We start from the raw sequence: 25,768 nt of genomic DNA on the forward strand, positions 1-25,768 counted from the left end.
CCTAAAATCAACTATTCTCTTGAAATCTGTGTCAGAATTCCCTGGAAAAGACTGTTGATTGTGCTCCAGCAAACATTTCCAGTGGGGGCCTGAAGGTCAGCAAGCCTTTCATCGACTCAAAGAACTTTTTGTTTCAGAGCCCATCTTCCAACACCCGAACCCTCAGACCCCATTCTTGATTGAGACAGGCGCCTCAGATGTCAGCACTTGAGCAGTTCTGCTGCAACCAACAGACTCCAGAGGGACTCTCCTTCCTTGCACGTTCCACTTCCATACACTCAACCCCACCAAACATAACTACACCATATGTGAGAAAGAATTGCAGGCTATCAAAATAGCTTTTGAGACGTGGTGGTGCTTATTGGAAGGTGCAGTCCATCCCATAGAGGTGTGTACAGATCATCAGAACCTGGAATTCCTGAAGATTGCCCGGAAGCTCAATCAATGACAGATCTCACTTCAATTTTATGCTCACCTACATTCCCTGTTCGTGTAACGGGCAAGCAGATGCCCTTTCCCATAAGCCCACATATGCCTTCCCCAAGATACACGGACCCTTATCCACAGTATTACACCTTAAGAATTTTAATGCAGCCCTTGTGCCACCCACCATGCTCACACAACTACAAGAGCAACAGTCCCAAGACCCATTTGCACAGCTTGGTTCAGGAGCTGGCTGTCCCTGGGGTGACGGGTCCCTCTCCCTTTTCTGGCCACGATGGCTTCCTGCACCACCATAACCATCTTTATGTTTCCCCAGGACCTGTCTGAACAAAAATATTTCAGCAGTTAGTTGGGGCTGCAGCCCCTGAATGCCTGGTGAGCTACCCATTGGGGTAGGTTTTAATTACTCGGGCATAGGTTGCATGTTTGGCTTGAAGGGGATGTTTTCTATGGGCATTGGTGGGGCCGTGGGTGGACTACCTGTCTTACCACCATGGATCACTTTCCCTTCTATGTCTCGGATGGTGGAGGTTAGGACTCGTTTTGCCCTGCCAGCGTAAAGGGAATCTCCTACTCTGCATTAGCATTCACATTCTAACTCACAAACAGGCTTTTTGTGCTGTGAATGCACTGTACTCTGGTGGACACTTCCTGCTATGGTGGGTGTGCCTAGAGCCACACATGCCTGGTGTGATGCTTCTCTTCCCCCCTCCCAGCTTTGGACTCACTGGTGTGTCTGGATAACTTTTCTCCAGATGCTCTTGAGCATCTTCTGCTTGCTGCTTGGCATTGTGTGTTGCAATTCTATACTAGTTTACTTGGAGATAAGCCCTATTAATTTCTCTGGGACTTACTCCCAGGTAAGTGGGTATAGGATTGGAGCCTTCATCTGCTCAAGTGGCTTGAAGCTGGATGTGTGACAGCAAAGTGTAAGGTGGCCTTTCCCCAAGGCAGCGAACAGAATTGCTGAGCCTTATGGGTGCAAAGCCCCACTGCTGGGAGTGGAGGGGCATGGCACCGTGCCCCACACCCTGTTGTCTGATTGGGGAGTTCTTTGGGCTTCGATTTTATGGTGTGCTTGTGCTTTGTGATTGGGTTGTGCTGTATCAGAGGGGCCGCTTTGTGGTTGGTTGTTGAGTTCTGAGGTATGCAATGCAGTTTCGTTCAGGTATTGGGGTGTGCTGGGGGTTGGTTTCCAGTGGGGACATGGTGGTTTTTTCCAGTGGGGACATGGGCTTGGAATTTTGTAGATGCTCCTCTGTGCGTGTCTAACTTTGGGGCCATGCACAAGGCATGTCCTTGAGCTGACGGAGCTATGGATACTTCATAGTGTGGGTGATCACTTCTTCTCAGTCCCTCCATGTTTGGGTTATGGATAGTGGAGCTGATCCACAGTCATAGTGGCTCTGAGGCTGGAGGGGGTTGTTTCCAAATGCGGACAGCTACTTAGGGCCACAGAATTCCCTCTATGAGGTTGGGGGCTTGGTTCTGCACTTTCCTATCACAATTCAGGCGCCATTTGAAACCCATAGGATTACTCTGAACAATTTTTAATCTGAAGTTCTGCTAAAAGTGGGCACTGGGAACACTCCTCACATAGAGAGGAGTATGATATCTGGAACATTCACAAAAGTGGGCACTGGGAATACTCCTTCTCACATAGAGAGGAGTATGATATCTGGCTCTGTTCAAACTTATTAACCTAAATTTCGTCACTGTTCTGGGAGACAGCATTGTCAAGGAACTTGAGAAGAAAAAATAATGTTAAACAAATTTTGCACCATGCTATTCTCAGGAGTGGTTGAATAACCTACAGTAGTAGCATATGGTCTTAGCTTGTCTGATTTGTATCCTGGGTGTTGCATCCTTGGTAACTTAATATTTTTTATCCTTAGCTTGCTGACTGACATGATTAATGGAAATATTTGCAGTCACCACTCATGGCAGCCATTAGGGAACTTTCTTCTTGTGTCCTTCCATCCAGCCTGGCCATAGTAGTAGTCTTATCTAGTGTCAGGTCATCTTGCTGTAGATATTTATTACATGTTTTGTGAATGCATTTTCCCACCAGTTGATCCCGAATCATATCTGCTTCTAATACTCAAAATGATTTAGCTAATTCCCTAAGTGCATTATTAACATAGATTCACTGGGAGCTTGCATTCTATGTGCAAATTTAAACTTCCATCACAACGTTCCAACTTGGAGTGAAATACATGCTTAAGACAGCTTAGCTTGTACGAAGTTACCCTTTTTTCTTTGCAAATTGGAAAAAAAATCAATTGTATTAGAGCTCCCAAACAGTATAGCAGGCTTACCTTTCTAATAGTATTGTCTTGGTTGTACAATTTGGTAGCAATTTCATAAAATGGAACACTGGATACACACCGTGAAGGTTCCTTTTTGTTTGTAGCAAAGGAGGCATCTAATATGGGTTATGTCCCCCACTGCCCAGGGCAAGGCAGGGATCACATGACCAGGCTTTTAACCTAGTCCCTCCGATTGATTCCTCCTTTCCAGTTGTTTCATGATCAAGCAACAGGTAAAGTAGCTCCAAGGAGCCCAACAAGAGTGGTATGTTTAGAAAAGACGAAAAAACAGAGGAGAACGAAGACAACAAATGTACAATCAAGTCCGCTTGGAAGGGTGTGAAGGCGTGGTATAGAAAGATGGGAGCATCAGGTCTTGAGAGCGATGGAAAGTAGAACTGTCCTTCGGAATAGAAGACAGGTCAGGAGAGCATAGCCCTTATGGAACATGCAAGGGTGGTCCCTTCAGAAAGTACTGCTGGCTTTGAGACCTGATGTGCTGACGTTATTGCCGTAAGGATGATGACTTTCTGAGACAGAAGGTATAGAGAGATCGACCTGAGAGGCTCAAAGCGTGGCGTAGTAATAGCATTGAGAACAATGTGCCAGTTCTAGGTTGGAAACCAGCGAACAACTGATGGATTCGAGAGAGAAGCCCCTCTTAGAAAGTGTTTAAAGTGTGCATGTGACCTTAGAGGTGTCTTCCTGTGATGTGATAGTACAGAACTTCAGGCTGAAGCCTGTTGATGTAAGGTGTTAGTCCAGAGTCCAAGCATCAAATCAGCTTGTAGAAAACCGAGGAGATTCCGAAGGCCTGCTTTATTGTAGTCTGTTCTTTTCTGTTTGCACCACCTGAGGAAGGCATGCCAGGTAGACTCATAAATGTGGTTGTTAGATGGATGCCTGAAAGACAGGTTGCTTACTTGTTACTTTAGTTCTTTGCGTGGTCATCTGTGCATATACAGGCTCTGTGCCCCCGTGGAGCCTCAATTCGGGAAACTCCCATAGCTGAGGATCATTTTGGCAGGAACCCTCCTCCACTGTCCTACTGTGCATGTCACAAGTGGGTTCCCACCCAGTCCTTCAGTTCCTTGAGACCGCCTATGACAGCGTCGGTTCCAAGGGTAGGATACACTATGGTACCAACACTGACATTAACACCGAAGTGAGGATGGTGGGAGGGTTGTGTGAATGCACAGTTGACCATTTGAAGAACTACAGTTACAGGTAAGCAACCTGCCTTTCTTCTTCATGATCTCTGTGCATCACACATATGGGCAATTAACAAGCTGACTTACCAGAGGTGGGTAGATGCATAATGATGCCTTGTAGGAGCAATTACAACTCACGGTCCTCTCGGGCTCGAACATCAAGTCTGTAGCGCGAAATAAAGGTTGAGGGCTTTGCCCATGTTGCAGCCCTGCAGAAGTCTATGTGCGAAGGCTGTCAACGTAAATGACAAGTTAGAGCTTGACAAATGTACTTTAATCAATCCGACAACTCAAGCCTGGCAATTTGATAAGCTAGTTTAATGGTATGCACAATCCAGGATGTGAACCTCTGGGATAAGAGTTGTGACCCCTTTTTTGCTCCCCCATAGCATATAAAGAGTTGTGATTTGCAAAATGCCTCAGCTCTAGTCTTATAAAAGGCTAGGGCTCGACGAATATCCAAAGCATGTAAAGCTGTCTCAGTTGAAGAAGAAGGGGGTGGAAAAAAAGTTGGCAAAATAATGTCCTGGTTCAAGTGGAAGCAAAAAGCACTTTAGGGATGGATGCCAAATCTGGCCATAGTGCCACCTTGTCTTTATGGAATATCAAATATGGAGGATTGACACGTAGAGCAGACAATTCACTTGATCTTGAAGCCATTGTAATAGCTTCGAGGAAGGTGACTTTGCACGAAAGGAGGCAGAGATCTATGGCAGCAAGGGGCTCAAAAGGTTTCGTAGTTAGAGCTTTAAGAACAATTGATAAACTCCTTTGGGGAATCAGTATGTGTACTGAAAGCGCCAGATTTCTCAACCCCCTCAAGAATTGTCGAGGCAAATTAATTCTTAAGGGGGGGAGAAGGAGGGAAGGGGGAAAAAATTGCTTCTTTTTTATTTACTTCCTTGCTTCCTGTCTTTTTTTCCCTTTCTTTTCTTTCTGTTATTATGGTGTCCTAACTAAAATATTGTATGGATGAGAATTGAAGTATTGAGTAGGTTGTTGGTAATTTTGGTAGTGTTTATAAAGATAAAATAAATAAAAAATATATTCAAAACAATTGTCGAGGCAGTGGTAGTGTAAAAACTAAAAAACTTTGGATAGGAAAGTGACTAGCCAAGATAGCAGCTGGATAGACACTAATTGAAGAGCCTTTAAGCCCTTTCTGGAAAAGTGAATGAAGAAAGGTCAGAATGCCATCCATAGAACCACAAATGGGATCAGAGCTATTGATCTTTTAGTGGCATAAGATATGCAGGTTGCTTACCTGTAACTGTAGTTCTTTGAGTGGTCATCTGTGCATTCACATATATGGGCTCTGTGCCGAGCCTCTTTCAGGAACTTACAAAGCTGAAGAATATTTTAGTGGGATCCCTCCCCCACCGTCCACTGCGCATGTCTAGGGATGGATGGATTACTTACCGTCCAATCCGCGGCATTGTCTGTGGGGGTGGGGGAGGCGATCCGTTCCTCTGGAGTGGCTCCGCTCCGCGATGATTCTGCGGAGCCGCATGCCGGCTCCGGACCCCTTCCAATATGGTAATGGCGGCCGTTTACAGCTGCACTTAGGTTAAACTAAGTGCTTTATGTCTGCAAGTGGCGTCCACTATGCCATTTGCGGCTGTATTCCTCAGAGCGATACAGTAATGGCGGCCACCATTACCATATCGGAAGCGGTCTGGAGCCAGCGTGCCGTTCTGGAGGGAATCCTTGGGAGGTGGAGGTAAGTGATCTGTTCCGCCAGCGGCTTCATTTGGGTCCACAGCGGAATTCTCTGCCATCCCTACGCATGTCCCAATGTGTTCCCACCTGTTCCGTCAGTTGCTTGAGACCACCTAGTGTGGCCTTGGATCTGAGGGAAAAAATACACCTCAGTACCAAAATCGAATTTGACATTGACACCAAAGTAGGGACAGTGGGTGGGTTGTGTGAATGCATAAATGACCACTCGAAGAACTGCAGTTACAGGTAGGCAACCTGCATTTCTTCTTCATAGTCTCTGTGCATCACACATATGGGTGATGAACAAACTCATTTACCGGAGGAGGGTAGGTGTCTCATGAGAAGAGTGATGACAGCACAGCTCTCCCAAATGCCCAGTCTGAACATGCTTTGACATCCAACTTGTAATGTCTCACAAAAGTCAAAGTTTTGACCATGTTGCCACTCCACACAAGTCTGACAACAGGACACCTTTGCCAAAGGCTGTAGACATAGCTACCCCCAGCATAGAATGAGCCCTTACGTTGGATGAGTGCTCCAATCCAGCCACCTCATAGGCTAAACCAATTGTTTGAACATCCAAGAGGCTAGTCTTTGAAATGAAATAGGGGGGCCCTTCCTAGGACCACCATAGCATAAAAATATCTGTTGAGACTGATGGAAAAATGTTGTCCTTTATTTATAAAAAGCAAATGCTCTTTTCACGTCCAAAGTATGTAGCATCCTTTCCAGGTCTGAAGTCTGTTTTGGGGGAAATAGTTTGGTAAAGAAATAGTTTGGTTGACATGGAAATCAGAGACCACTTTTGGTAGAAAGTCAATATCCGGCCTCAGGTCAACCGTGTCTTTGTGGAAGATCAGATGGGGTGATCAACCCTCAAAGCACAAATTTCACTAACTCTCCTGGAGGAAGTAATAGCAACCAGAAAGGCTACTTTCCAGGACAGCAGAGAGAGGTCAGATGTGGCCATAGGCTCAAAGGGCTTTGGCAGCAACGCATGCAAGAGAACAAAAAGGCCCCATTGAGGCATTACAGTTCTCACTGGAGGTGCTAAATTCTTTAAACTATGCAAGAACTGATGAATAGTGGGATGTCTAAACAGGGAAAAGCCTTGTACTTGCCCCTTGTAAGATGAAAGGGCCACCAAATAAACTCTGATGGATGAAAACTTCAGCCCCTTCTGGAACAAACTGAAGGACTAAAAGAACATTTTCAATCAATCCCATAAGTGCATTGAAACCATTTGTTGTTGTTCAGTTGTTAAGTCGTGTCCGACTCTTCGTGACCCCATGGACCATAGCACGCCAGGCCTTCCTGTCCTTTGCTCTCTCCTGGAGTGTGCTCAAGTTCATATTCATTGCATCGGTGATGCAGAAGACCATTTGAAAGCGTACTATCAATGTGTGGCAGGTTTCTTGGCTGCATCCAACACCTTCTGTATTTCCGACAGAACGCTGACAGGGCTATGTGTTATTGGACCCTCCAGGCTGTTAGCCTCAAAGTGTTGAGATTTGGATGCCAGATCTTGCCTCAATCCCGAGAAATTAGGTCCGGGATTTGCAGGAGATGTAGAAAATCCCTGTGGGATAGATGAAGCAGAACCACGAACCATGACTGCCTTGGTCACCAAGGGGCAATCAGAATACAATCATTTCTGTCTTCCGCTATTTTCTGGAGAGTCCTCAACAGAGTGGGGATGGAGGAAAGAGGTAGAACAATCCCCCCTTGCCATCAGAGGTGGAATGCACTGGCCAGTCCCCGCACGTGTGCAAAATCATTCACAAGTCGCATTTGATGGAGTTGCAAACAAATCTGTCATCGGATGACCCCACTGGCTGAAGAGATGACACAGGATAGCAGGAGACATCTCCCATTCGTGGGAAGATAGGAACGTCCAGCTCAGAGCATCTGCCAAAGCATTTTCTTTCCCAGCAATGTGAAGAGCATCCAAGGTTGGATTGCCCAGACAAATAGCTCCATTGTGAGTTCCACAAGCCTGGAGGAATGCATGCCCCCTTGCTTCTTGATGCGCCACAGCAGTCGTGTTGTTGGTAAGGATCTGTATGTGCCTTCCTCGTAGATAAGTCTCAAAGGTGAACATGGCTTTCCAAACTGCAAGGAATTCCAGGTAATTAATGTGGTGCTGTTTCTCTCCTGCAGACCACATTCCCTGGGTTTGAAGCAGACCACAGTGAGCTCCCCATCCCGGGGGAAGGCATCCATTGTTAATGTCCGAGTAGGGGATATCTGGATGAAAGGGACGCCTTGACACAGGTTGTGTGGCTGTATCCATGACCGGAGGGAATCGGCTACCTCTCTCAGAACCCTTAGATGACAACGCTGAGCGTTGGAGGCGGAATCGACGTTTCAGAGCAGCCAATTCTGTAGTGGCCGCATTCGAAGTCTTGCCAAGTGAACAACTGTGACTATCACCACCATATGTCCTAGAAGCATTTGAGTCACATGAGCGGTGACCAGTCGACAAGAATACACAGTCTTCACCAGGTTGATCAACTATTCTTGCCTGTTTTAAGGCAAAGAGGCATGTGCTACTCTTGAGTCCAGCGGCACCTGTGTAAATTGGAATTTTTGAATAGGTCTTAATGTTGACTGTTCTCCATTCATATACAGGATTAACACTCCTAGAACGATCTTGATGGCATGATACAGTGAATCTTTGGCATCTGAGACAAGGAGCCAGTCGTCCCGGTAATCACAGACTTTGATGCCCTGTATGCGCACACAACTGCCATGCACTTTGTAAAGATTCTTGGGGAGGTCGCTAGACTGAAAGGCAGGACTCGAAATTGGAACATGTTGGTACCGTTGATGAACCTGAAGTACTTCTGGTGAAAATCTGTGGTTGAAATATGGAAGTATGAGTCCTTCAGGTATATGGCTGCAAACCAAACACCCTTCTGGAGAAGAGGGAGAAGTGATGCCAGCGTGATTATTCTGAACTTCTTGAGTGTAATGAACTTTTTTCGGTTCCGTAAATCCAAGATTGGATGGAGTCCTCTGTCCTGTTTCGGTACAATAAAACACTAGGAGAAAAAAGCATTCCCTGGTTGATGTGGGTTAACTTTTTGAATTGTGCCTTTCTGGAACAGGGTGGTTGTCTCCAGGAGTAAGACTTCTGGTGGAGGCATCACCCTGACAGTACCCAATGGGGGAGGGGCATGGAACTCTATTTGGTACCCCCTACTGATGATATTCAACACCCACTTGTCTGTTATGGCTTTCCATGTTGGAAGGAATTGAGCCAGGATGGAACTGAAGAAAGGGTGCTCGGAGAGGCTTGGCATGGTATGGAATGGAATGGAAAGTCAAAGTTGATGCTTGGATGAAGGGTCATTCTGTCCGCATCCCTGATGGTATTTGGAAGGAAGGGTCTGCTTCGTCTTTTGTTGAGATGGTCGGTACTGAGAGTAGCAATCAAAGGACTGTTTGGTAGAATATGGCTGTTGGTGGAACCATTGCTGATTGAAGGGTTGATGTTATGTTTGGGGAACCAGATCCATCTTTTTCGCAGTTGTCTTTGCCTTCTGGACAAAGTCCATCTGGTTTTGGCATTGAACAGTCCCTCCCTGTCAAACAGCAGGTCCTCGATCCTGGCTCGGGCCTAGTCCACGGATCTTAACCAGGCATGCCGCCTGAACATGATCGTGCCCACCATAGATTTTGCACTGTAACAGGTCTTACTTGCTGTCTGGAGAGCTTGACAGCTTCTGCATGGAACAGCCTGGCCAGATCCTGTTGGTCATCTGGAAGATCTGTGCAGAGAGAGTCCACTTTCTCTCAGAGAAACAGCTGGTATCTGGCCATCATGGCCTGATAATTTGCTACACGGAGACTGAGGGCAGCCAATCAGTACAAATGTTGACCCAGCAGATATAGTCTTTTTCCCTCTTTGTCCACAACTGATGCATGGATCTCTTGGGACCACCCTTGTGCCAACTCAACTATAAGGGCGTTTGGATGGGGATGGGAATAGAAGAAAGTTGTGTCTTTCTCCTGAATTCAGTACAGAGACTCAAGCTTCTTGCATGTAGGGGCCATCAAGGATGGCGCCTTCCACAACTGCTGCACCATTTGGAGGAGCACTGGAAGGAAGGGGACTGCCACCGGTTTCGATGATTCAGTATGGACGGCATCAAAAACCAGGTCCTCGATGTGCTGTTCTGGTTGCTGAATAGCAATGCCCAGAGATCGAGCCATTCTGGTGACCTGCTCAGAAAGATGGAACATGTCCTCACATGGTGATTCTCCCTCATGTACCCAGCATATCATCTGGTGAAGGCAGAACTGACGAGTAGGAAGACAAAACGGATTGATAATAATCACCTGAATCAGGAAGTGAAACCAATCTCTGTATAGGAACCGTTGAGGATTTGCCGACACCGCAGGAGCAAGAGGCAACTATGGTGATTTGGTTGGTACCAGCTGAGTCCAGATTAAGGAGGACGATTGAGGTGGAACAGGCAGAGGTGGAAGGAAGTCATCCTCTGATGGTGGATGAGACAGTAGCCGATGGCCGAAAAAAATACTGCGGGGAAGTTGCTTCGAGGCATCTAGTGTGGCTACAGTAGGGATCTCGTTCCCAAGGGTAATGCCGATGTTCGTATGTGTAACCTCTTAGAGGCGGATACAACCATTCAGAACATCTATCATAATTCCTATGTGGGGATCTGGATCTTTCTCTGCAGTCGCAATCGTAGTGTCATTCAGCATACATGGACCTGAGAGACTCGGGTGAAGAGAACTGATGCTGTTGGTCCCAAGCTGCAGAAGTTTCCCTACAGGGAGCTGCACCATCACATGCAAGAGAAGGCTCCCGATGATTCTGATATGGAGAGGTCACTCAATCCTGAGGGACCAGCAGTGGTGGAGACAACTCCAAGATCTCGCCCTTTGAGGCCGTAGACATCGGCTCAACCACAGGAGCACTCGGTACTGGTGGAGGAGCCCAGATTGGCAGGTCCAGCAATGGAGGAGGTTTAGAGCTCTGCGTTTCAAAGGCCTATCAACAACCTCCTTTTTCTTTGGGTTTTTTTTTTTAGACTAGTCAATCCCTATTTAGGAATCTTAGCCTTTCTGGATAGCTTCATTGCTATCGACAGTGTTAATGAATGCCCAGGAGGAGGTGGGTCTGCCCATTCAGTGGCAGAGGCCGAAGGGCGCAGAGAAGAAGGCTTTGAAGAAGACATAGCCATGGCAGTCTCCTTTATATCAGAACCCAACTTTTTTTAGAATCTACTGCCAACAAGGCTCTCCTCCACAACTCTGCTTTCAGTCTGTCTGACTGATTTTTTCTCACCTGCTTGGTGAAGGATTGGCAGGGCTAACAAGTGTTGGGCAAATGAGCCTCACCCTTGGGGAAAGGAGCCTTTGTGGCCATAAGCTGCGAAGCCTGTAGCCGCAGCTGAAGACAAATGTTGAATCTTAAATGAAAAAGACGACCTCTGCAATAATGCAAAGCACTAATTGTTCTCTAATAATACAGAGAATGTTCTTGTAGAGGCAGCCAGCTAGGCGGTTGAAAGAGAAGTGAGGGAATGGGCGAGAACCCATTCGGACGTGTACAGCGGACGGTGGGGGAGGGTTCTCACCAAACGTTCCTCAGCTTTGTAAGTTCCCAAAAGAGGCTCAACGCAGGTTCGGTGCCCATATGTGTGATGCACAGAGACCATGAAGAAGAACTTGTTGCTGGTTTTTGAGCCACATCCAGGACTAGATGGACTTGTATAGGGAGATGATTCTTCATTGATGAATCTTCCATGCCATCAGTCTCAGCATGGCTATGTCTGGATGTCATACCCAATCCTGATCCCTGGACAGTATGTTTGGTATCAATGGCGGATGAATGAAGTCCCCCTCTGAGGAGTGGAGCAAGCCAGCATGCAGTCAGGTCTCTTCTGCACCAAATTTTATTAGTACTCTTGCCAACAACGGGAATGGTGGGAAGAGGTTAAACAAGCTCCCCATCTACAGTACCAGGAATGCGTCTCCTAGGGATGATCTGCCCATTCCCTGTCTTGAGCAGAATCTACTGCACACCCTTTTCTGAGCTTTTGCAAATATGCAAAATTTCCCCAACAGGAGGTAAAGGACTGAATGAGCCAGTTGCCATTCGTGAGATGACAAGTAAGTCCAGCTCAGTGCATCTGCTAATGACTGTGTTGTCTGTGCCAGTGATATGGAGGGCTGTATGGACGATCCCTTGAAGGTTGGCCCAGTTGAAGATATCAAGAGTCAACACGATGAGACAGGATTTGTTGAGTTGCCAAACTACCACCATGTTGTCTGTAAGCACCTTGATGTGTCTATTCTGAAGACCCAGTTAGAAAGAACAGAGGGCCTTCTTCACGGCTAACAGCTTGAGTCCATTGAAGTGGAGGTGTTTCTCGGCATCGGTCCATAAACCCTGTATCTGGAGCGCACTGTAGTGTGCTTCCCACCCCAACAGCGAAGCGTTGATAATGAGCTGCTGGAATGGGGTTGGTTGGATGAAAGCATGCCCTGGAGTAGGTTATTTAGGTTTGACCACCAAAGCAGCATGCGAGCGACCTCACTTGGTACAGTCAAATCGGTTGAAGGCACTGAAGAATCAGCTTTGTGGAGGTTGCATTTGAAGTCATTGGTGGAACCCAAAGAAACATGTCAGAACCAATGACAAATCTGAGATATCTCTGGTGTGAACTCTCGATCGCAATATGAAAATAGGCATCCTTGATGTCTATATCCACAAACCTGACAAAATTGTAGAATATTAGCCAAAGCCATTCGGAATTTGCTGGATCTGATGAACTCATTCAGATCCCTGTGATCCAATATTGGGTGAAGTCCACCCTCCTGCTTTGGCACCATAAAGTACTGGGGGGGGGGGGAACCGCCCTTGGTCTGGTATGGGAAGATGTGCTTCATGGCTCCCTTCTTCAAGAGAGACTCCATCTTGGCTCTGAGGATATCTGAAGGAGGAGTCACCCTTATGGTATTGGAGGAGGGAGAACTTTGAATTCTACACTGTTTCCCCTCTGGATGATGATCCCAACCCAGGAATCTGAAGCTATAGCAGTCCAGTTCTGAAAGAAATGAGATAGAATAGGTCCAAAAATGGGGGGGGGGGGGCTTGGCAGTGTGACAAAGAGTCAGATGGGTTGAGTCAAAGCTGCTGTTTTGAGGCCACTGTGTGTCTGTCTTCCCATACGGCTGTTGGAACCAGCTAGAAGAAGACTGTCTCCTTTGATGTTGCTACTGCTGAAACTTAAAACAGCAGTCTAACCGTTGTCTTGTTTGGTTCAGTCAGGAGCCACCATACCAATGTTGAAGCTTGTAAGCTGGTTGCTGTTGCATAAGACCCATTTTCCTGGTGGTTGTTTTGGCTTTTTGGATCGTGTCCAAAGCCTCATCTGTCTTTGCATTAAAACGACCTTCCCCATCGAAGGGAAGATCTCAATATGAGATTGGGCTTAAGGTGTTAATCCCACCAAACGCACCAGCCATAGCCTTGGCCTGATAGTCTGCTTGATGCCTGGCCACAGTCATTTCCTGGTTCAATAACCTTAAAACTTCAGTCTGAAAAACTAGCCAACTCCCTCTGGTCATTGGGAAGGTAATTGCATAATGAACTTATTTTCTCCTATAAGAATAACTGGTAGCGTGGCATTGTAGCCTGGTAGTTTTCTACCTGTAGCCCCAGTGCTGCTGAAGAATAAATTCATCACCCTAGCAGGTCCAGTCTATGACCTTGTTTGTCTGATAGTGAGGTGTGGAGTTCTGTGATCTACTTTGGGAAGATTCCACTATGATAGAGTTGGGACAAGGGTGGGTAAAGAGAAACCCCATGTCCTTCTCCTGGATATGGTATAACGATTCTAGATGCTTTGATGTTGGTGTCATTGAAGATGGTGCTTTCCAAGGTTGCTTGACTGTCTGCAGTAATGTAGGTAAAAATGAAATTGCCACTGGTGCCGAAGCTCTGGTATATACAGCATTGAATGCTGTGTCTTGATACCAAGGGACTGAGCCATCCTCAGGATTTGGTCCATGAAGTGACCTAAATCCTCTGACAGGGAAGACACCTCTTGGATGCAGACAGCATCATCCAGAGATGATATAGGGGGGTGGGGGGACCAAAGAATATGTCGACAACTCCGATAATCTTCCAATGAGTGTAGTGATACCTTGGAATCAGGAAAAAAAAACAACAACCCTCATATCTGGCGAGCCGGCAAAGGTGATGGAGGCAGTGATTGATCCAGAAGACTGACCTCAATACTTCCATGGTGTTCATCCCTTGGTATCGTAGACGATGGATGATTGTGTCTTAACAACGTAGGTCTAGGTAGTACTGATGAAGATGGCAAAAAAGAATTTTCCAAGGGAGGGCAAGTTACAGTTGCTGTCAGAAGGTGGGTTGGTATCAAGGGAAATAGCACCCAAGTAGCAAGCCTGGTCAAAGTATGCCTCTCGATCCCTATAATGTTGCCATTTGTTGCAATGATAGGTCCTTCGTGGTGGCAGAGACCAATCAAGAGTATCAAACTCTTGGAATGGAGACCTGGATCTATCATGAATGTCTCGATCAAATTGCCCTTCCCTCTTCCTCTCCCAGCATTCTGATTGAATTGATTCAGTGGAGCTTTCATGACCCTCATGCTCTCTGTCCTGATGAGGAGAATGTATGGGTGTCTGAGACTTAGGGATTTGCCCCTCTCTAGGTGATGTATTCTCTCTAGGTCCTTGATTTTGTCGTTAAGGTTGTATGTGCTGGTCCTGACAACATAAACATTGGTATCGATGAATTAAAAAATGGGGGTGGCAGCTGAATAGGAGACTTCAGGATGGACCCTAGGCTCAGTTTCCTAGAACCTGAGTCATGTTTTTAGACTTTTTTTCTTCTTTTCTGAATCTCAGCAGTTGGCTTAGGAGCCTGGTTTTTTTAGACAATTTTTTTGCAGCTGACATAGTGAGTGAACACCCCAGAGTTGTTTGGCCCATGGCTAGAGCTGATGCACCTGGAGAGGCATGAGAGAAGGAAGACACTCTTGCAAATTTAGTTGCTGACTCTTGCACCTTAGATGTAGATGGTTTTGGGGTGTCTACTGCCTCCAGAGCTCTTTTCCAGAGGACTGCTTTCAGACGATCCGAATGGTTACACCTCGCCTGCTTGGTAAACTCTGGCAGTGGGGCAAGCCCACTACATGTGCCTCCCCCAAACAAAAAAGACAAGAGCAAACGTCCATCCGTGTGGGGTAATTTGCAGCTGCAATGCACACATTTGTGGAATGGTGCTTTTAATGCCATACGACTGCACCCCACCACGATCCAAGACCGTGAAGTGACGAACAAAGTAACTATTCCATTTTTATTTTTTTTTTAGAAAGAAAAAAGGACAGAAGATTGGATAGAAAAAGAAAGAAAACAAACTACCTCAGCAAACTCTACTAATCAGCACTGTTTTATGAAGTTCTCTATGAGGCAACCAGCAAGGTGGTTAAAAGAGAACTGAGGGAGAGGGTGGGAACCTGCTAGGAACATGCACAGTAGGACAGTGGGGGAGGGTTCCTGCCAAAACAATTCTCAGCTATAGATAGGGATGGGCGGATTCCCTACCTGTCGTTCCGCAGGGTAATCCGCCTGCGGGGGGAGGCAATCCCCCCCCCCCCCGGAATACATCCAGGCCAGCTCCGTTCCATGTCGATCCTGCAGAGCCGGCCACCAGCTCCGCATCGCTGGTGAATTTCGTTGATAAGGGCGGGCGGCAGCCATTGCCGTGCCGTATCGCTGTATAAGTAAGTCTCCGGATACAAATGCGTAGTGAGCACCATTTGCAGCCGTAAAGCTGGTAGATTAGCCTAAATGCAGCTGTGAAAGGAGTTGGACTCATTGGAGTCCGTGGCGGAATTCTCTGCCATTCCTAGCTATAGAAGTTTCAGCTATAGAAGTTTCCCATGTGTGTGATGCACAGAGACCACAAAGAAGAAAGTAAAGTACTAACTAGGGGTGTACAGACTGTAAAATCTGCTCCGTCTGTGTTTCGCAGTTTGTCAGGTGCCTTTTGTTCCATCAACTGCTCACAGACAGATACGAGTTTTTCGTCATGCAGAAAACTACATAAATAATTATGTAAGAGGTTTCCATTCCATTCAACTTTTCCTCAGCAGAAACTTGCATATTTTCCTACAATTATGTGTGCATTTCGGGAAAGTTTTAAAAATCTGAAAAACCATGGACTGTGTGCAGCCTGAGGGGGTCGCTCCACAGTGGATTCTGCAGGTCAGTTTCTTAGAAATCCAAGCTCATTTTAGTCCGTCTCAAATTTCTCCAGCATCCCTAATACTACCCCCCTCTGTTGAATAGCCTAGTTCGGAGGCAAATTGCATTTTAGAGTCTAGGCAGCTAGGCGTAGCCAGCCTGGGTTCTGATGCAGGACAGATCCTTGGTGCAGGAGGTGTGAACTTACTGGGAGGAACCAGGAGCCTTTGGATGCCAGCTGGAGGATTGTGGAAAACTGTGGACAGCGTGGCCAGTATGGAGCCACCAACACTTATCTCCACTCTCTCTGGTCTGGCCTTCTGAAGCACCTTTGCTATGAAATGGATTGGAAGGAAGGAATATAGTCACCCTTATGGCCAGGGGGATGTTAGGGTAACCTGGCTTTCTGTGCCTCGCTTGAAAAGCTGAGAGAAATACCTTGGAAGCTTGTGATTGCTGTGAGAGGCAAACAAGTCCACTTGCATTGGCCTCATGTGTGGTTGGATAGAGAGAAACACCTGCTGGGCTAGATTCCATTTGCCTGGGTTGAGTTGTGTCCAGCTGAGGAAGTCTGCCTCAACATTTAGCAATCCTGTATGGTGCCTGAATAGAGAGAAGGTTGCGCTCTGCCTAATGTAGGAAGGCTTCTGTCTCCCAACGAAGGGAGCGGGATTGAGATCCACCTTGTTGATTCAGATGGGCCTTGGCTGTAGTGTTGTTCATGCGCACGAGCATGTGTCTGAACTCGAGGAGTGGTGCGAAGTGTTTACAGCTAAGTGAATCACTCTAAATTCCAGCCAATTCATACTGTGTCTTTTGTCCTTTGGGCTACAAGACCCCTGAACTATTTTGGATTGATAGTTTGCATCACTGGTATTACCATGATCCTTGGGGAATCCTGGAGAAGAGGAGCCAATTGGAGGGACTAGGTTAAAAGTCTGGTCATGTGATCCCTGCCTTGCCCAGGGCAGTAGGAAGAATAACCTGTAGTAGTCACCTCCTTGCTAGAACAGAGAATGTTAAAGAATCCATAACTTATACTCAACAACAGCAACAACAAATATTTATTGTATTGGCAGAATAGCCATAGCAAACACACAACAGCTAATAACAATACATGACATCAGTTAAAATGCATAAAATAGCATATTAATCCTTTAAAATTAATCACCCAAAGCCAACAATCGTAACTCAATTAATAAAACCACATAAAAATATTGATTATAGGCACAATTCCAACAGTCTGATATTACATAGTAAAATCCATACAGTCCAGAGTAAAAAATTAGGCAGCCGCAGTTGGAACAGTTGATTTTATCTTTAAAACGGCTGCAATAAATCTTGCCATTCTAAAAGTAACAAATTTGTCTCTATCCTCCAACAATATTATTTTATCTTGGTCAGATTTTCCAGCTGTTCTCAGGAGAATAGACCTGAGAAATCTCTCACGCTTTACTTCAAATCTCAGGTACCAAAATACCACACGGGCCAAATCTTCAATGGACCTACAGTCGCAAGAACAGATCCTTTCATTATATGGAATCCCCTTATATCTTTCCTCTAATACTGCTAATGGTAATATGTTCAGTTGAGCTTTAGTAAAAGTCTTCCTGAAACGTATACTCAGTACACAGGCCATCTGCATTCACGTTAAGAGGCTACGGTGTGGGCGATGTTGTTCTGATGTTTCAGGATCTCAGCTTTGTTGCCAAATTGTTAACTTCTTTATTCCTGAAATCTTCTTCAAATCCCTTGCTGTCTTAACTCCTTTTCTCCTTCCTGGTTTCCTTTCTGTATCTCCTACAGAGACTCCTGGGAACTCTAATACTGCAGAAGCATCTATAAAGAGACTACACTACACTTCACATACATCATCTTCATTTCTCCATTTGCCTGAACTGAACCTGAACTGAAGTCAGTTGGAAGATGTAGCTGACTTTCCTGCTTCTGCAGGACATTCAGTAGATCTTTACTGGGGTAGGAAAAGGTCTCGAGTCCAGCCTCCTGAGGTCAATCCCCTCCTGTGCACTCTCACAGTCCTTTAAGGTGACAGGTAGTAGCCCTCTATCCCTTAAGACCCTAAGCTGAAGGGAACGAAGCGTCAGGCTACTTGCTTCCTGTCAGCCTAATGGTAAATAAAGCAACTTGCAACTGTATGCTGTGTCCAGTGCATGGGCTTCATGACAGATGAGGATAGTCTCTCCTTTTTAAAAAATTATTTAGTTTTGCTGCATACCTTGTCAGCAGCAACTCTCTCCTGCCCTCTCCTTCACACCCTTTACACTATTCACACCAGATAGTTGAAAAACCACAACAAGACATAATATGTTCACAGACATTTTGATAATCCTGAGCATATCTGGATATGATCCAGCATCGTTCTCAATCACTGTGCTTTCATCAAGAGTGTTCTCCTTTCGTTGGTTTATTTCACAAGATAGCTTTATCCAAAAAGATGTGGCTATCTCTTCCTTCACTCTCCAAATAGTATTTTTCCAGCAGCATGCTATCAGTAGAAAGCGTTGTTGGATTGGGCTGACAGCAGTCCTTAGGCTTTCTACTTAATGAATTTTGAAATGCAAGCATTGTGGCTGTGGTCAATTTTTCTTTGCCATTCAGACTCCCAAGCAGCATCAGCTTTTAAGTCTAACTTCAGAGGGGAACCTCCTGCGCCACTTAGCTTTTTTTGAAAACAGCACTCCTTGTCAATCAACATCTCAACAGAATATTCTCTGCAGATAATAATGTTATCCAGATCCCTGACATATGTATTACTCTGGTCACTTAGTGACACATAAATTTCTTCTGAATCACTTCAACTGATTATTCAGAGCCTCTCTCATCTTGGAGTGCAGCTCTTCTAAAGTGGCACAGAATTAGGGCCTCAGCAGGCCCTGGTTCTGCCTCATATAAGACATCAGTGCATTGTCTAGTCCCTGCGTAAAAGGGAAGACAAGAATATCACTTAGAGCAGCCTCCCCCAATCTGGTGCCCTCCAGATGTTACTCTTACCATCCTTCTCCATTAGCTATGCTGGCTAGGGCTGATGGAAGTTGTAGGCCAAAACATCTGGAGAACCACAAGCTGCCCACTTCTGTGCTAGATATATTGACTTCTTCCTAATCCAGACCAGCCCAGTTGTTCACCAACTGTGTTCCAGCTATATTTGGATCTCAAATCATTCCTTTTTTCAGGAAGGTCTGTCCAGTCTCAATTGTCCACTACCTTCTAGCCACAAACCAATGTACAGAGTGGCTAACCCAAATCCTAAAGCAAAATTGCCTCCATTCATTTGTTTATTTTTACAATATTTATGCCCTGAATTTTCTCATATAGTTCAAGACTGCTTACAAAAATAAGATACCATAAAACAGCAATATACAAATGAACAAACAAGAATAAAAGCCAGCAATAAAACAATTTAAAAATAACCACAGCAAGGCACATTATAAGACATAATAAAAAGCCAAAGTAAAAAACAAACAATTATGTCAGGTAAGCAATAAAATCAAGCCTCCGAGGACCAAATAGGAAGGTCTTAACGTGTGCTGGGTTAAAAGTGCCATTCACAGCCCCATTTTGGCTGAAGAAATGCATAAACCTTTCAGAGGTAGGGGACATATTTAATGTTGAGTAGCAGAAGGTTCCTTCCCGTCTCTTTCTTTTTTAAAACATTATTTTGCTGCAGCAGTATTCCTAGAAATGCACTCTGGCCATTTGCCCCCCACAATGCCTCTGAGAAAGGGCACTCTTTCACAACGTAACAATCTTCCAAGGGCATTGTTGGGGTAGAAAAATTGAGTGCCCCCACTGTGTTGTACATTTTCTGGAGCTTCATCTCATTATCTCTTGGTTTCTTCCTTTTTTTAAGGAAATTTCTTTCCACTGTGCTGATATATGTTCTGTTTGTTGACTGAGATGATCCTCCTGCGACCTCTCCTCCTCCCGTTCGGAGAATGGGAAATTGCAAGTAAGCGAAATGTTTCCTTTCTGAATGCTCCTCTATTACAAAACTTTATGCAACTAGAAAAATTAACAGAGATGGGTTGGAGCCTCTTTTTTGTGGGCTTTGTTAGTTTCATTCTTGCAGGGAGCTTTTGATACAACAGGAGAGCCTGGGATGATCAAGCACCAGCCACAAGATCACCCCAGCTACCTCAGGAAGGGAGACTGTGGAGCAGTATGGTGGACAGTACACCAACAGAATCCCTACAGTGTCCCGGCCACCTAACCACAGCAGCATGCACTTAAAATAAATTAGCAGATTGTTGGCTGGAACATCTGGTTAGCATGACAGAAATCCTATAGACTGCTGCTACTCCACATGCCCACCCCCAGTCCTAGCTTGCTGTACCATGGAATAACCTGGCGGGCAGAGCTGAGTGAGACCCCCAGCCCTACCCTCAACCAGGTTTCCGTGATACATGCCAGTTCAGCATCTTCATACAGAATTAAATCCTGGATGAGTGATGTTTTCTGAACAACTGACCTGGTGTTAAAGAGCAGGACCCTTAGGCTAGGAGGACTGCCTTTGCTATCACCATGCCTTCTTTCAGTAGGTAACAACCTGAAAGGAGGAAAGGCCAAACAGCAGCCTACTCTCCTTTCCCATCACAATGGCCAGATTGGAATCTCCCACCATATCTTCTCCTGATGATTATCACTTGAATAGTTGCTCCAAAACCACTCCCATTTCCCCACTCTCCAAAATACATCTCATAAAGCCCATTATAGCAGCATTAAAACTACCTCATAAAAACATAAGTTTTAAGCGGCCCAAGTAGTACTCCAAGATCCTCACATATAGTAAAATAAATATTAAGTGTTATGTTTATTGACCCCATCACTCATGCACATTCAGAAGTTGCAGGGTTACATACTTGTTTTGGTCACAGAGGTTTCTATCCCCATGATGGCAAAAAGAACCTCATCTCTGACCGTCTGAGTGCTGGCGCTTCTGGTGGCAGAAACCTGCTCTGGACAAACTTCAGCGTTAACTTCTTGTGGCCATTCGTTCACATTTTGCTCATGACCTGTGTTTAGAGAGTACCAAACTCATCTCCAGGCTGGAGAAGCATGTCTGTTAAAAACAAAAAAGATGTGCAGAGAAGACGCAAGCGGTCTGGGGGTGGGGATAGCAATTAATATTTGTAAATATTAGTGGTATAGTGATTTAATTTCAATTTTACCTTTGATTTTGTTGAGTGCCTCCGGCCATACTTTTTTGGTTACATTTTCTGAAAGAAATTGCTTTTGATTTATTTTTTTAGTAACAAGGAAAAAACACAAACATTGTACATAAATGGATTTTTTTAATGAAACAAGACCTGAACAAACATTTTCTATGCCATTATTGCAGTACTTATTTAAACTACATAAGCAACCAAGCTTTAAGACAAAATATGGATGTAGAGTTCTATATAAAATACAAAAGGGTTTTGATTGACATGAAGTGGAATGCAGATTTTGCCTTGTGTAACTACTCTGCATAGGAAACACTGTAAGTTGCAAAAAGCACAGCTTTAGCCATTCCTCGGGAAAGGATTTTACAGGACGCTATTATGGCCACCCAAAAAAAGGAGAGTCCAAAATGTTCTTTCTGGGGGAGAAACGTCTTGGACTCTTAGGCATCCTGACTGGTCTTACTCTAAAAGCTCCCTGTCACTTAGGAGTGGAAGTAATGGCAGTGGACCTTTCAGGGGTTTGCCGCATGGCACTCACAGTGTGAACAGGATCAGAATGCACGGGAGATGACTGTAATCCCTCATTTACTCCTTCCTCTCATTGTTCTCGAGCTGGGTGGTTTTTCCATCTGGAATTTTATCCACTAGTGCTTCTAGAATGGCAGCGTGATTATCGATGGATTTTTATCGATGCATGTCTATCCTGACCAACTGCCGCCTCCTCCCCTTCTGATCGTTTAACATACCTTGAAAAAACTTCTGCATCCTTCTGCATGACAGACAGTACTTTGTCATTTTCTGCCATGCACTGACACATAGTACATTGTGCCATGTTGTTTGTCCCCCTGCAATTCTTCCTGTTCCTTATAATTGTCATACGTGTTGCTGGAGACTATTTGGCCTCTCAATAGTAGGATAAAAGCTCTGTGTGAAGAAGCCCCTTATTAGGTCGTGTAATCCGCTATCTCTAGCCCCTTAGTAAACCTTTTTATTCTGATTCCATTTCTTGCTCATTCTACTTCAGTTCTTTCTTCGTGTGTGTTTGTGTGTGTTTCTTCTTCTAGACTTGTAAATCAGTGTTCAGTCTTGTGTGTGGTGCTATGGGTCATTCCTTGTGTGTGGATTACTTTAATAACACACAGACATAGTGCTGTGAGTGATCTATTCTATTGAGCACCCAAAGCATTGTTTGTTACTTTCCCCCTATAATAATGTAACTTTACTGTAGTTAACTTAATACAGAGGTGTCAAACCTCTTTCAGCCCACAGGTTGGATTCCATTTTGAAGCAGCTCTTGAGGGTTATTTTTAAACTGAATTGATTGTCTTTGGGTTTGCTTGCTAAAAGAGTTATTGTTCGATTTGCTTTTTAACGTGTCAGTGTGTGACTTTTATATTTGATTTCTTTGTTTTGATGTTGTATACATCGCCCTGAAATCCTGTTGGATATTGATGGGCCATTTATAATTAAATAAATCTGCTGTATCCAAATACAACTTTAGTCCTTTCATAGGCTGGTGATGGTTGAAAAGTTTTTGAACTCTAGATGATTTTTGGTCCAATATAAAGCCATCAGTTGACTTCTTTAGGGTGCAAGGAACATCCCACTGGGAAAAAAGCCCTTTGGATTTTAATGGGTTTGGGTAAAATTCAGAGGGCAGCATCCAGTGGTGTTGTTCTGCCAAATCGAAGAGCGGCTGTGTAACTCCGCCGAAGCTTGGTTGCGCAGGTGGTTTTGCAATGTGCTGGCGGAGCTTGTGAAAGTAGTTGCTCAGTGGGGTGGCAAAACTTAAGCAAATGGAGCGTGTTGCACTTGTAGACCTAGTGCAAGCGGAACACATTGCACTAGCGGAACGTGCTATAGCACAATGCATCCCGGAGCCAGAAGTGTATGTGTGTATAGTTGTGTTTTAGAAAGACAGATACACTACCTGAAGTCTTCTAAACGTTTTAGAGAAATAAAACATACGTTTTTACCACAACTGCGTAGGTTTTTGTGTATGTATACAAAAATATATACACAGAAAAAGTTGTTTGTCGTTTCATTACGCCTTCGCTGCCCTCCACCCTAACAGAAGCCTCCAAAGTTGCCACATGTGAAGACAGTTGTGTCATCTGGCGGCCAAGGTGGGTTAGTTTGTGTCACATGCCCATTTGTACAGCATTCAGCTTGTCCACGGTCGAAGAGGAAAGACAGAGTAAAGATTATTGTCCCAGATTAACATTCCCTCCTATCAACACATCAGAAACCGAACACAAATCCAGCACTGTATGATCAAAGTGTAATGTTGAAAAGTTTCACATCATGTGCTTGTCAGTGATGGTGAAATGCAAATCAGTACGATTTTTCATAATCCACTTTCACTTCATTCTCATCTGCTCCATGTTATGCTTCTACACTGTGGAAGTAGAACATTGGTGCTGCTGCAGAACCACCCTTGGGACAAGAAATCCAAGGTCCCTTCTCCCTCTGGGGGCTTTTTTCACTTGCACAGGGGTTCGTGTCCTCCTCAGATTGGTGCTCCTCACTTGCATCATGTGGTACCAAGATGTGCTAATGGAGCATGCCTGATGGTATCGAGATGTGCTGGCTGAGCTTGCACAGCTGGAGCGCATTGTGCTAGCAGTACTGAGATGTGCCAGCAGAACCGTTGTGAGCAATTGTGCAAGCAGAAATTTAGTTCGATTCTCCCTTTGTGCATAATTGCGAACCTAGTTTCCACTCATGCAACATCACCTATGCTAGCAGAAAGACACCATTGGATACTGCCCTAATTTGGAATTGATATACTTGAAGTTTCATTGAAATGAGTGAGCCTTACTATGAAGTGAGGTGCCTGGGATTGGTCTGAAGTCTCTGATGCCCTAACTGTGAGCCACTGAGGTGGCAGTAAATTAGAATTGATGTGTTGTAATCTGTACCCCTTTGAGATTGTATGTCAGGAGTTCAGTTTTTTAGTGCTACCCCATATTAAACAAAAAACATTCCCTGCAGGCAGAAAACTAGCTGATCGAGGAGAAAGATTTAGCATAGCTTTTTAATTTTGCAGTATTAAAAAAAAAAAGGTATCCCATTGCTGTCTGAAGTGGTACAGCCCAGGACTGAGAGCAGTGTGATATAGTAGTTAACTCCAGGGAGGCTTGGGTTCAAATTCCACTCAGCCATAAAGTTAATCCAGTGACCTTGAACCAATCACATTCTTGCTGTGGGGATAAAATGGGTAGAGCAAAACCATGCCCTGAGCTCCTTGAGAGCAGGGTAAATTAGATTAATAACACAAGAACTCTATCTCCCTATTCTCTGAAATGTGTGGACACCTCTGTTTTGGAAATGAATCCTTTTGGTAAATGTCTTTAGAGCACAAAGAGCACAATAAATAATACATTGTGAAAGTGTTTCTGACGGTGACACATCTAGTGGCTAGATTTTCCCGCTGCACTCACTACCTAAGGAATTTCTCCAAAGTTCTTTGCTGCTTTGAATATTTAAAAGCAATTTCTTTTCACAAATTGCATGTGTAAATGGTTGAAAAAACACTTGTGAAATGTTCAGCACAGCGCTAGTCCTGATTCCATGTTCCTGCCTCCATGGGCAGAGGCTGAAGCAGGGGCATTTCAAAGATTTGGGGCACGGGGACATAGGCAAAAAATTCCCATATGCCAATTGATATCTACATATGCAAATATAGAAACAATTAGTAGGACTGATTTAAATTTCACAGAAGGCAAAGCCAGCCATTAATTTCCCACCCAAGTAATCCCAAATGAAATGCATTCTTTAATTAATTTGCACCCCACCTCCAGATTACCTCAGTTACAGTTAATTCAAGAGTGGCTGTGAACAGGTGTGAAGAATGCATAAAAAACATTGACTGGTAGGTGTTTTCATGAGCCCTTTCTCTCTCTCTCTCTCTCTCTCTCTCTCTCACACTCACACTCACACTCACACACACACACACACACACACCCATGGCAACTCTTGAACCAAAACGGAGTTTTAGAAATTGGACAGAGCACTAAATCAAAATCAAGCCAAGGACGAATTAGGCACCTTCCCCAATTAATTTACCAGTTCCCAACCAGATCCTGCTCTAAAATATAATCATTTGTCCTTCAGTTAAGTACCCCCATTCATCAATCATCATTAGCCCCATAAATTAAATTCAAAATAAAATAAAGTAGTGCATGCTTCTGTCAAAATGCTAGGATGGGTGGTTGATGGGAGAAGGAATGAGGGCTGGGGGAGAAGAGGTAGAGCAGAGCAGGGATCCCCAGGAATTTTGGATCCAAGGGCACATTTGGGAATTCGAAACTCTGCTGTGGGCACCACCCACAGAGGATGCTGTGGAGCCCTGGCTAGTCAAAAGACAAGTAATTCTCCCAAGAAACTGACTACAAACAGAGAGGTCTGAAGCCAATCCACATATTCGACTTCACAGAAGCACAACAAATTATCAATTTAAGGTTGCAATCCTATGCATGCTTACATGGAACTCAGTGGGAATTACTTCTGAGTAGACCTACCTAGCATTGCTCTGCTCATCCTATATACCCAAACCCTTTCCTTTCCCCAGCTCCAAAGGAAAGGAAAGGTTTCCCTACTTTGACCTCAGGCTTAGCCACTCTGTTTCCCACCTGGCATGCCT

General features: G+C 44.8%; 1 protein-coding gene across 3 annotated transcripts in view; it reads left to right on the top strand.

Annotated features, from left to right (window-relative positions):
* Nucleotides 1-25,768, top strand: part of REC114 (REC114 meiotic recombination protein) — a 98,326-nt gene that overhangs the window by 2,465 nt on the left and 70,093 nt on the right. For 2 of the 3 annotated variants that reach the window (XM_084855937.1, XM_084855938.1), the window contains exon 2: nt 19,812-19,910. The exons of the other annotated variant lie outside the window; for it this stretch is intronic. The gene's annotated coding sequence lies outside the window, so the exon portion shown is untranslated. The remainder of the gene's footprint in view (nt 1-19,811; nt 19,911-25,768) is intronic. 3 annotated transcript variants of the gene reach the window in all.

This window comes from Heloderma suspectum, chromosome 5 (assembly GCF_057233095.1).
Source record: "Heloderma suspectum isolate Gila_16-S chromosome 5, 16-S_ref, whole genome shotgun sequence".
Taxonomy (NCBI): Eukaryota; Metazoa; Chordata; class Lepidosauria; order Squamata; family Helodermatidae; genus Heloderma; species Heloderma suspectum.